At 41.3% G+C, this 13,056-nt stretch overlaps 1 protein-coding gene across 1 annotated transcript in view; it reads left to right on the top strand.

Annotated features, from left to right (window-relative positions):
- Positions 1-6,143: 6,143 nt before the first annotated feature.
- LOC127197593 (solute carrier organic anion transporter family member 1A5-like) overlaps positions 6,144-13,056 on the top strand; it is a 50,906-nt gene continuing 43,993 nt past the window's right edge. The window contains exon 1 of the mRNA XM_051155539.1: positions 6,144-6,306. The gene's annotated coding sequence lies outside the window, so the exon portion shown is untranslated. The remainder of the gene's footprint in view (positions 6,307-13,056) is intronic.

Raw genomic sequence — 13,056 nt, 5'->3', positions numbered from 1 at the left:
AGAGTGGATTGAGTCTTGACAACATTACAAACCCTTTAAGGAGCCTGTGAGACAGCTCAGTGGGTAAAAGTCACTTGTTGACAAGTGTGAGGACCTGAATCGTATGCCCAGAATCTTCATGATGGAAGGAGAAACATGATTCCTGCAAGTTGTCCTCAGACTACACATGCATGCCATAACATATATGCAGCATACACATACATGTATGCACACACCACAAATAAATTGTAATAACTTCTTTATCCAAACACCTATAAGAGAGATTAATAGAAGAATGAGCATAATTTTAATATAAATAGGATAGAATGTATTTGGTGCTAAATGAATGTTAAATCTCAGATTTTAGTGATCAGTGTTTTGGTATATCAAAATTAAAAGAATACAGAATAACACTGGTGTCTAAAATACCTCTATAATAGAGCTCTTTAAAAAAATTCTGTATTGAAAAAAGCCATCTGCGGCAGAGTGGTATAGTGGGTAGGTAGAGAGGGGAGACAGCAGCTAGAGAGGAAAAATATGTACCAGCCAGAAGCAATGGGAATTTTAGTTTGTTTGTATGTTTGGTTGGTTAGTTGGTTGGCTCTTTGGTTCACTGGTTGGTTTTGGTTTTTTTCAGACAGAGTTTCTTGTGTAGTCTTGGCTGTCCTGGACTCACTGCGTAGACCAGGCTGGCCTTAACTCATAGAGATGTACTTGCCTCTGCCTCCAGAGTTCTGGGATTAAAGGCATGTGCCACCATGCCTGGAAGGAAGTTTAGTTTTTAATGTGTGTGGTGGGGTGCTGTCGCAGGCCTCTATGTGCATGGATTACTGTAGTGAAAAGAGAAAGTGATTAAACCATTAGGGTTATTCCCTTTTGACCTATCAGGCCTTTGTAAAGTTTAAGATTCCAAAAGAGTTAGGTGCACTGAGGTCACTGGTTAAATTTTTACTTTAAACTTTGTGCCTCTGAGGTCATGTAAGGCAGGGCAATGTGGGTTCTGGTTTTGGGGTGGCTTCTGAAGGAACAACGAATTCAGATTCTAGACTTCAAACATGTGGCAATTATGCATTGAAATGAGACTGTTGCATCAGTTGATTGAATGTCTTGTAATCAAACACGAGGAAAGACTCCAAAAATCACAAAAATAGTCAACAGTATGCACAATCATGTTATCATTTCATGATATGAAATGCACATGTCACATGGAATCAGATGGACTAGAGTTAGCAAAGACCAATTTATTATGTTAACAGCAGAGAAAATGATCACCAGGGGCATCTGAGTAGAAATACCCCAAAGGTAGGAATACATTAAGAAATCTCAAAACTATGGTAGTTAAAAAGTGGAGGAGAGTCAATGCATCTGACACCCACAGTGGAACTCTGGAGGCTGCCTACCCTTTGGTAATGGTGTTCTAGCAACAGAAACACCATTTTCCAGAGGAAAGGCAGCTCTGATGAAGTGCTTTTCATTATAGCACGTGAACCTATGATGCAGGAAGCTCTGAGATAGGAAACTGTGGAAGGGTAAGGAGGGAGGATGTGTACTCTTGCTTAGTGGGTAGACTGCTTACCATGAAAGAATACAGATCTAAGGTCAAATCCCCATAAACCAAGTATAGCTGACTGTGTCTGTAATCATAGTACTCCCACTGAGAGGTGGGAGGCAGAGACAGGAGAATCCTGAGAGTTTCACAGGCAGCTATCCTGAATATAGAGCAGCAAAGAGACCCTGTCTCCATCAAGTCAAAGGTGAGGGCCAATACCTGAGGTTATCCTCTGACCTCTACATGTGTACCTGTATAAACGAGTTTGTGTGTACGTTTGTATGTGTGCATGTCTATGCGCAAACAAACATACATGTGCACATCAGCGAGAGAGAGAGAGAGAGAGAGAGAGAGATGCCCTGAGTGAAATAAGGATACTTAGATAACGATGAAAAAGTATTAAGATTCTGACTCAGAAATGGATGATATCCCTCTTAATATTAAAGAGTTAATTCCAGGAATATGTGTCATTCCTAGCCCTGCTTTGCCACCCATAACTTTGATAACAACCCACAACCAGTGCACCCTGGGAGAAGGGGCAAGGCAAGAAGATCCAGGGGATGAAGACCTCAGGTGGTAGTGAGTGCACAAGAAACAGACATCTCAGCAGATAGGCTTAATGAGGCAGCTCATTTAATTAAGGAGAAAGGACAAAGGCTGTTTACACCTTGGGAGAGGGTAGAGGCTTTCGTGGTAAGTGCTCATCACTGCACAGGGCCAAGGTTCTAGGAATGCCTTATATTCATGAAGAGAAATTTCAGGTTCTTCCTGGACATGACCTTATAAGGAGAAAGTCTCACCTGTCACCTGACTGCCAGGCTCCATGACCACCTCAAAGGTGACAGAGGTGGGGGTTGTAAGGCCCAGAGCAGGGAGGGAGGATTCTTACTCTGCCAGTTTCAAAACATATTTAACTGAAATATAATTTACAATGACACTTATAGAAAATAGCTTAGGAATAAACAAAGGAGAAGCAAAACATATTAGATTGTAAAGCCATTCAAAAGAAACCATCTTAGCACTTAGACACATGCACCCAGAAAGGCCTGACTTCTGCAGTTGGTAAGAATCTCCAGGGTTAAATACAGGCTTTGCCACTTGTGACCTATGTGACGTGGCCCACACCTCCTATGCTTTAAGTCCTGTATCTTTAAAGTTGAGTGACAGAACTTATGCCATAGGGCTTTAGGAGAATGGAAGGCCCTGGTGTGACCTAAAGTCCCCAGAATAATGTTTAAAATATGTGAAGCATATGTTTATTATGTATTACCTGTAATTTCCCATGGTGTCCAGTTTTATCAAAATATCATGTACCAAATGAGATCAGAGCTGCGTCTTTCCAATGTAGCAGCAGTTCCTCAGAACCAAAGACTCTTTTACACATTTCTTATGTGTTAGTCACTCAACCGAAAAGCACACGTCACATAAGGAGTCCAAAATACCATTTTGAGCTGGAAATAAGCTGGTGTTTCATAGGCTGGCATCTGTAGACTAAGGTCCCCAGGTTCCCTGTTCACCAGATGCTGTTAGGTTGTGTTACTGGAAAATATTTGTGTGACCTTGGGATGGTGGAGATGGAGGTGGAGGGGGAATACCAGGGCCGTTCTAGCTTCCAGTGGAGGCTTTATGTCCTCGAGGACTGCAGCCTCTGCATCTCAGTCCTTTCCCTTTCTGATACAATTGTTAACCTGCTTCCCAGTTTGGCTTTCTAACTCTTCTTTTGCTTTGTGACTGTTTTCCACGTTAAAGTCTTATGCTGTCTGCCCTGACCTCTAGTTTTCTTCTCTGTGCTTTGAGACAGACGCTGTTCGTTTATATACGTCTCTAAGCACGCAGACAGCCTGCAATCAGATCTTCAGACTTGTGCTTATTAAAGTACAGGTTGTTAAACTATTATACTGCATCCAGATGGCACTGTTTATTACAGGCATGAAAATGGTTTTCATTAATTCTTCCCGCCCCCCTGAAATTGACTGTATCATGGCAATAGCTTCCAATTACCACTTAATGATCTGCCTCTTCCAATAGCTTCTGAGACCTCGTGAAAGCAAGAACAAGCTATTCATCTTCTGATCCCTAACACGTACTATTGCGCAGGGAATTTAGTAAAGCCTTAACAAATATTTGTGGAATGAATGAATAATAATCGCTGCCACTGGCAGAGTGGCTCTTTCATCCACTCCCCATGAGGGTGCTGATGGGAGTTTGGTAGCTCTGTCTTCATAACAGTCTTGCAAGATAGACATAAAGATTCTCGTATTTCAGATACAAACAGGCTCAAAGCCCACATAAGCAAGTCAGCTCATCTGGGAAGAAAGTCAAAATAATGCCTCACACCTGACACTCCCCCAGCTGTCTCCTCCTTTTTATTATGTGAACAAGAAAATGCACCTGTGAATGGTTTTGAGGAAGATCCTGGGATTTTGTTGGATTACCAGTGTTAGTAATCAGGCAGCGATGTAGTCACCCCTAAAGGCCCTGATGACAGAGGGAAAACAGGCAACACCAAAGCCACTCCAGAAGCACTCAAGCAGAAACAAGTCACCACCCGCATGGCAGGACTCAAGCCCCTTAAGCCTCTTGTGCACCCTCTGGGCATGCGTGTGTACTGTACTTCCTGGGCATGTCCCTGGGTAGTTTATAAAGTTAACTCCTCCCATTTCCGCCTCTCTATCTCTCTGTCTCTCTCCCTCCGTCCCTCCCTCCGTCTCTCTCTCTCTCTCTCTCTCTCTCTCTCTCTCTCTCTCTCTCTCTCTCTCTCTCTCTCTCTCACTCTCTCTCTCTCTCTCTCTCTCTCTCTCTCTCTCTCTCTCTCTCTCTCTCTCTCTCTCTCTCTCTCTCTCTCTCTCTCTCTCTCTCTCTCTCTCTCTCTCTCTCCATGTGTCTCCAGAGACTGTCTCTCTGTATTCCCTAATAAATCTCTTAAGTGACTCTGCTGCGTGGCGTGATTCCCACTCCTCAGTACAGCTTCACCATTCATATCCTAACAACCAGATATGTGGGGAACATTTGCAAAGAGATCATTTCTTTCTTCTTTGGGAAAAGAAGTTTAAATATTTCCCTCTATGAGATTAAGTAGAGATACCAATTTCTGTTCCTCAAACTGCATTTTTTTTTTTTCAGATAAAAGGAAGAAAACAATTGAGACAATCTGACAAAATTATAATCGCCATGGTATTTCTCTCATAGCAAAACCAGTACTGGAAAGAAGTGGAGTAAGGCAAGCTTTTTTTTTTTCCCCCACAACTTCAGCAACTGCGGAGACTACTTCAGTCTAGAACCTTCCTTGTTTAGGATGCAGTGGAAATCAGTAGGCACTTACAGCCCAGGAGGGAGGGGAGATGTCAACCAGAGAAGACAGTATTCCAGCGGCTGAAGGGCTAGCTAAGCCAGCCTGACAAATCTTGCTGGGGAAAGTGTTGAAGAATGTTAATAATTAATATTCAGTCATATATGTAGCAAAACCTTATTCATCAATCAACAATTTCCCCAAATAACCACACATTGTGACAATTATTCACTCTAAATTAAACAGGTGTGAACATAATAACTAATCTGTTGTCCCACCATCACTTGACCTTCCTCCATCCAGGGTCTCAGGTACTAGAGTTAATATTTTCTCTGACTCCCTCCATTCTCCTCCTCTCCTACACCTTCTCCTCTTGTCCCCCAACCTCTGGCCTCACAACCTCAAGACCACACCCCCTTCTCTTCTGTAAATCCCAAGCTTCAGCACTTTTTATTAACCAATCAGCTTTAAATTAGGTGATGCAAGGTTTACACAAGGACAGGTAGGTACACATGACAATGTGCTCCTCTGAGCAGGAACCAGATCTTGGGGGCCATAATTTGCATAGCACCAGACCAACCCCCAACAGGGAAGCAAGGGTAGATACCACCTGGTTATTAGGACATGCAGAAAGGAACCAAACAGGGTTTCGAGAACTCTCCAAACTTGCTTTAACCAGAAAGATCAGGGTTTCAACAGGACTGTGCATTAGCGAGCTTAAAACTGCCTGGTAAGACTTAGGTCAAGCCAACTGTCTCAAGTGTGGAAAACTGCTTCTCCTCAAATCATCTCCTCATTGCCTAGATGCGATCAATCAGTACAGGAAGTAACACTGATGCAACTCACAGCTGGTTCTGTTAAAGGCAGAGCTCTTGTTTTGAACTTCCTGTTCTGCTTCTTTGTCTAGACTTAGAGCACATCCAAAGCCATGAACTGGCTAGATTGCTGGTGAAGGGTTTGTCAGTGTTCCACTCTTGTTTTGCATGCTGAAAGCACATGGATGGGTAATGTTGTTAATATCTGGTTAACTCTTCCAGAGGGCACAATCCACATACCTTGAATGTAGAATATAAAAGTTCACACACACACACACACACACACACACACATATATATATATATATATATATATATATATATATATATATATATATATATATTCAGGTTTACAGATGGAATTAAGTGTGTTCTCCTTTGATTTCTCATTCGAAGGAGCTGACCAAAATAAAATAATTTTCTAGGACTCAAATAAGTCATTGTTGATTTTCCAAGTCCTTTCTTGGCACACTCTTCCTTGGCCTGGTATTGGTTGAAAGGATTTTATCTGGAAGCCACCCAATAGGCTGTCTCTCACAGTTAGAGGCAATTTGGAGATTCTGGAAATAGGTGCTTTTCATAAGACCTTTGCTGCTGTGACTTTCTTTTTCCGTCACCAGGGAGAGGACCTTCTCCTCAGGCTTCTTCATGTATGTTCTTCTTGCTTGGCCAAGGTAAAGCAAAGTGTTTCCTTAACTCAGTCGTACAGAGTAGGTGGAATGAACAGCATGCATTTTCTGACAGTCACAAGCTGTGGATACAGAGTGTGCGTGAGTGTTTGTGTTCACTGTGTGCAGAGCTGTGTTTTCCTGTGATGGAGATGTCTTTAAGGACCACCAACCAAAGGGTTTTCCCTGCGAGGATTTATGCTCAGTGTGTATAGAGTGTCAGTTCTGCAAGGTAGTTATTGTTCTAGAGATCTGCTTTGTAGTGTGCTCACACACCTACTGAACGATTATGCACTGCATTCCTAAAAAAGTTTGAGAGAACAGTTGTTCCATCATATATCTTTAAAATAAAACAGTGCAAAATGGTTCACAGTTGTGGTAAATTTTTCTTGAGAATGTGTGTGGTAAAGTCTTACTTACTCTTTTGGTGGATGCTATAGAAGGAGAAACATTGCATTGCTGTCCGCTTAATAAAAGTGCAATGTGATGTTTTTATGAGCATTACTGATTGATATGGACTTGTCCGGATACTCTGTGATCCTGGGAGTAGAAGTCATTGTTTAAACAATCCTGTGCTAACAAAGAGGCACTGTTTACATGGCTGTGACTTACTCTTTGTCCATTTCTCATTTAGGTTCAAAGTGTTCCACAGGAGAACGTGAAATGGTTCAGTATTGGGTTACAGAGGATCTGTGGGGTTAAGGAAACAGATGTTTCCTCTGTGGACATGTTTAAAATGCATCTGAAAAGATATAATATGTTTCACAGAAAAAGTTGGCACATTAGAGAAAGGTCAGGATTAACTTATTAACATTCAATCTGTGTTCAAGTGTGGGGCTTTGTATGTTTTATTTACAATCCAGACTCTTGTTTGTAAAACTTCTCTGACACAACAAAATCATTTTGAAAGGAATCTTCAAGATGCTGATTAAAACCTCCCCAGATGATTACTCAGTGCTCATGGCATAAATACCCAGTGATCTTCTGGGTTACTCTTGACTGAGAAACGAAAAATAGATATTTAGAATATAACTATTCTAAGCCTCTATAAAAAACAAAGACAGCTTTGACATGAGAGAGAACTAAGTTCTTTCTTACTGATGGGTAGGGCATGGGCAAGGAGGAAGAGAAGAGAGAAAGGCTGATGAGAGACTGCACTACGGATGAGAAGAGCGGCAGGTGTGGAGGGTTGAGACTTTGATGTTAGTGTAAATTTAAATCTAAGTTTCCTCTCTACTGGAAACCAACCACTTCTACCATTCTTTCCAAAATCAGTAGCAAGTCCTCTCAGGAAGTTAAGTGGACTTGAAGGTCTATGTGGGAGCCTTGAGTCTGAGGATTTCATTCACATGTCTATTCAGAAATCCCAAGAGAGCCCCTATAATTTTCATTCATGTCCTATGAATTTTATTCCCTATTTTTATAATAACTAAGTTGTAGCTCAGCCTACATGGCCTTATTATATCCCAGTGTACATTTATTTATGTATTTTTAAGAAATTTTATTTTCCCAGGAGAGGCATAGGTTCCTAGGTATCTGGGTCCGAGCAACTTTCTCTAGTGACCGAGGTGTCTTTTTTTTTTTTATTAATTTATTCAGATTACATCTAAATTTTTATCCCCTTGCTTGTCTTCTCCTGCTCCTCTCTCCCTCCCTCTTTCACCCTATTCCCATCCCTTAGGTCTGTGACTGAAGGGGACCTCCTCCCCGACCATATGGTCACAATCTACCAAGTCTCATCTTGTCAACCTTCCTCTTCTTTCTCTGAGTGCCCCCAGGCCTCCCCACCAAGGGAAAGGGGTCAAATATGGGGCACCAGAGTTCATGCCAGAGTCAGTCCTCACTCTCCATATGACTGTGGATAATGCTCTGTCCCTTGGCTAGATCTGAGTAGGGGTTCAATATTTACTGCATGTATTATCTTTGGTTGGTGCACTAGCTTGAGCAGAACCCCCTGGGTCCAGATCTAACCATCATGATGTTCTTCTTATAGGTTTCTAGGTCCCTCTGGATTCTTTTATTTCCCTATTCTCCTGTACTTCTGTCACCTAGAGTCCCATTAGGAGGTCCTCACATCTATCCCAATCTCCTGGTAAGTGAAGACTTTCAAGGGACATCTCTGTTGGGCTAGTGTCCAATTATAAGTGAGTATATACCAAGTGAATCTTTCTGAGTCTGGGTTAACCCACTCAGTTTGATCATTCCTAGTTCCATTCATTTGCCCATAAATTTCAGGATAGCTGAGTAGTGTTCATAGTGTAAATGTACCACAGTTTCTTTATTCATTCTTTGACTGAGGGACATTTAGGTTGTTTCCAGGTTCTGGCTATTATGAATAAGACTGCTATGAGCATGGTTGATATGTCCATGTTGTGTGGTGGAGCACCTTCTGGGTATATTCCAAGGAGTGGTATAGCTGGGTCTTGAGGTAGCCCTATTCCCAGTATTCTGAGAAAGTGCCAGATTAATTTCCAAAGTAGGTATACAAGTTTGCACTCCCACCAACAATGAAGGAGTGTTCCCTTTTCTCCACATCCTTGCCAACATGTGCTGTCACTAGAGTTTTTTATCTTGGCCATTCCAATGGGTGTAAAATGAAATCTCAGGGTCATTTTGATTTGCATTTCTCTGAAGACTAAGGATGTTGAGCATTTCTTTAAGTGTTTCTCAGCCATTTGATATTCCTCTGTTGAGAATCTCTGTTTAGTTCTGAGCCCCATTTTTTGATTGGGTTATTTGGTTTGGTGTTTAATTTCTTGAGCTCTTTATATATTTTGGATATTAGACCTTTGTTAGATGTAGGATTGGTGAAGATCTTTTCCCAGTCTGTAGGCTGACCAAGGTGTCTTAAGCAACGTTAGTTTTCTGCTTTGTTTTTTCTGGTGTTTGTTTTTTGGATTTTGTTTGGTTGGCTTGTTTTGGTTTTGTTTTGTTTTGTTTTTGAGACAGGATTTCTCTTGTAGTCCTAGCTGTCCTGGACTCACTTTGTAGACCAGGCTGTCCTTGAACACACAGAGGTCTGCCTGGCTCTGCCTCCCATGTGCTGGGATTAAAGGCATGAGCCAGCATTCCCAGCTCAAGGCTCAAATTTATTATTCTATAGAGCAGTATGCTTGTCTTCTTTGTTGAGTGTTGAGCTTCATGTAGTGACTAGCACACATTAAGTGTTCAGTAAGTATTTGTTGTAACTGTAAGGGAGTAAAGAGAACTTGGGTCATAGGATTCAAGTACTCACTTAGTGGCAACTGGGATTGGGAACTCTGGTAAACATTTTAAATGTTTTATAAACTCAGAGTATTGTGTATTAATTTTCAAATATGTTGTTCAGAGCATTTTTATACATTAGTACTACGGAAACTGCTGAGAAATCATATGAGTATGTTAAAATAAATCTTGTAGAATAAATATAAAATTAAAATACTTTGATGTTGATGAAAATACCCAACTTTCAAGACACGAAATATATAAAGTTAGATGAAGCTGGTACAGTTGAATGGAGCTCAAGTCACCTTTGTGCACTGCACATGAATTCTTGCAATCACAATGCCTCTCCAGAGAGGGACATGGTCACCCATACATGATAATAAATAAATCACATCTAGGTCATAAATAATCACATCTAGATCTCTGTTTAGGTGTCTGTAATCTCTTATGTTTTTAAACCTGGAATTGTTGGATTAGTCCTCAGATGTTATACTTATTTATTGTTTTTATTTAAGTTGTTTTCATGATTAAAATCCTGTGTCTCCCCAGGTTTCTGTGAATCAACAGTGGGCCAGAAAGTGTTTCTCTTCTTGATCTCCATGGGAGTCTTGGAATGCAAAGAACTCAGGAAAGGAGCCTGGTCAAACAGACTTTGTTGGCTCAGTGAGGCAGAGAATTAGCACAAACACAATGAATGTCTTTGCATTCTTTTTCATTATTTTTGTACCAAATTTAATCACATTAATGGCTCAATACAACATTCACTTGTCTTGACGTTTCCATGGATTGGAAGTTGAACATATTTACTTGAGACTTCTATTAATGATGCCACAGACCCCCATTGTCTTAAGTGGACTGCGTCCTTTGGTGACTTTTGTAGGGGCAGTATAGAAAATGTGACCGGAAGACAACCTGTGGATTAGGCTGCATTACTGCACAGGTGATCACATAGGCATTCTCACCATGCTTAGTCTTTGACAAGAGCTTTTCCATGTGATTGGACTAAATACACTGTCTTAACTCTAGGGAAGAATTGTGAGAGGGTCACTTGGCCAAGTCAGAGGTGCTGTAAGAGCTGAGAGTAAGTGACAGTCACTATGAAACCCACAGTCTCAGTACTTCAACTGTAAAGAAAATATCAAGGTCTTTGCAATCTTAAAGACAGCAGCCTTGAAGTGAGTTCAAAGGGCATCACTTGGGTCTCGTTTGCTTCGGCTAAAGAATTGAAAGTCTTTATTTTAACCACATAGTCATTAGCTTAAGGTCAGAAACTAACAAGCACAGAGGCTATCTTTAATATCCCCAAAGAATAAACGTAATTATTTGCATTGTCTTTTTTCAATAGAAATCACACAAAACCAGTCTTCTGCTGTGCAGTACAAATACAGTCAGAATAAAAAACAAAACAGCAACAACGACTACAAAAAAGAAAAAACAAAAACAAACCAAACAAACAAAACCTTTCCTGAGTGTTTTTATAACATTTTAGGTACTGATTAAATTGTGTGTGTGTGTGTGTGTGTGTGTGTGTGTGTGTGTGTGTGTGTGTGTAATGCAAATGTATTTACAGGTTTGTGTGTATCCGTAAGTATGTATGCAGGTGAACATGTACACAGATGTGTACTATGGAGGACAAGCACTAATGCTAAAGTTCTTCCTCTAGAATGATTTTGTTCGGGTGCTAGGTTGGCACACTGCAGTGATCCTGCTGTGTGGGTTCTCCCAGGGCTGGGCTTATAGGCAGTTGCAGAGAAGCCTGACTTTTTCCTAAGAATTCAAACTCAGGACCTCAAGCTTAGGAGTCAAATGCTTTACCCACTGAGCCAGCTTCCCAGCGGTGCTGGGCAGTATTTTTCTCCTTTTTAATTAAAATTTATTTATTTATTCGCTTTACACCCCGATCATAGTCCCTGATTGATTAAAATGGAATATGCTAATGGTGAGATGAAGCTACATTCTATAAATGAGGGTTTATTGGGAGCAGTAGAGGAGGAGGAAGGGAAGGTAGAAGGAGAGAGAGAGACAGAGAACAGAGACAGAGACAGAGAAGGAGAGATACAGAAAGAGAGAGAGGAGAAGGAACGGAGAGAGAAAGGAAGGAGAGAGAGTGGGAGGGGGAAAAGGTTCAGAGGAACCAAAATGTCTAGATTATATCGGGAAAGGCTTCTGAGAGAGGGAAAGGCCCAGCCCTAGGCAGAGGCCAAAGTACACCCACAGTGCCCTGCAACAGCCAGCTAACACCCCAGCATGTTGTTGATAATAAATGGATAATGGGTGAAGAAATCATCTTTAGCTACTTCTGGCTGACATTGGGGTGTTGATTTGTGGGGAAGGGAGAGGTGCAAAAAAGCTGAAATGTTGGCCAAGACTAGGAAGAACAGGCTGTTGTATTTTCTGTCCAGGATCTGTGAGACAATTTGTGGCTAGGAGACTGCAGGCCCAGCTGATGCACTCTGTGAGGTTTAGGCCCGAGCACCTGAGTTCTGGACACAGCACCTGGCAGGATGCTGGGAACATATATATGTTAGGGGCAGAAAATAAAGTAAAAAGGTTAAAGACAGAATTTTTTTTCCTTAGGTGTTGGCATACTTTTAAGCAACTATTTTTTATTTTGTGTTCCTTAATTCTCTCTCTCCCTTCTCTACCCCAGTTCCTTCCAACACCCCAACACCAGGTTAGGGAAGAAAGAAGATTAGGGGGAAGAGGGGACATAGTTTTCCTTAGCTGCTTCCTGCTGCTTAGGGTTGGCAGGTTCCTTGGGACAAGTCCAATCTTTATTTCAGGATAGCTCTGACTGACTTCTCATCACACTGCAGGAGCAGCAGGGGACACACCAGCAGCCTTCTTTCTTGGAACCCTTAGTGTCCCTTTGGGTCTGGCTTTTATCCCCACTTATCACTGTGCGATCAAGACCACAGCCCCACATGAGGTAGGTTTACAGCTGACAAAATATCACATGGCCTCTCAGGAGGCAGATATCAGCTGTGGACAAACTGGAGCAGCCCCCAGATCCCACGCCTGGGATTAAAGCGAAAACATATTTATATATATACCAAAACTTCCACAACACTTAGGTGTACATTTCAAACTATTAGGCCCCTGGCTTTGGTAGTTGGGTCATGGGAGTCACAAAACCAGGGAATGGGGGAGAAAATTTAAATAGGAAGGAAATTAAGGCTATTGGTTGACAGTGGTACTTATCTGGAGCATGACCTCTGGACTCAATTGGATCTCCTGAAGCTTACAAGACTCTTTTTAAGTTTACAAAAAGAGACAAATTGGCTTGGGATATAATTAAAAATCTGATTAATATTAAAGCTCTAAATGGCCTGGGGAAAGAGTTTTTATATACCTTAAATCACTTTCTTGTTACCAATATTAAAACACCTTTCTCAGACCCTCAAACACTTTCTTAGATCTTCAGACCTTACATAAACTTTACACTTTTCTGAGACAGCAGCTGAAGCCTTGGTTTTTATTGACCTTCAAATCCATCAGAGACCTGATAAAGATACATTACCACAGGAAGCATAATCCAAGCAGCCTATATAT

Source organism: Acomys russatus, chromosome 13 (genome assembly GCF_903995435.1).
Source record: "Acomys russatus chromosome 13, mAcoRus1.1, whole genome shotgun sequence".
In the NCBI taxonomy this organism is placed as follows: domain Eukaryota; kingdom Metazoa; phylum Chordata; class Mammalia; order Rodentia; family Muridae; genus Acomys; species Acomys russatus.
The sequence above is the reverse complement of the archived record's forward strand: the minus strand, read 5'-3'. Positions and strand labels throughout refer to the sequence as shown.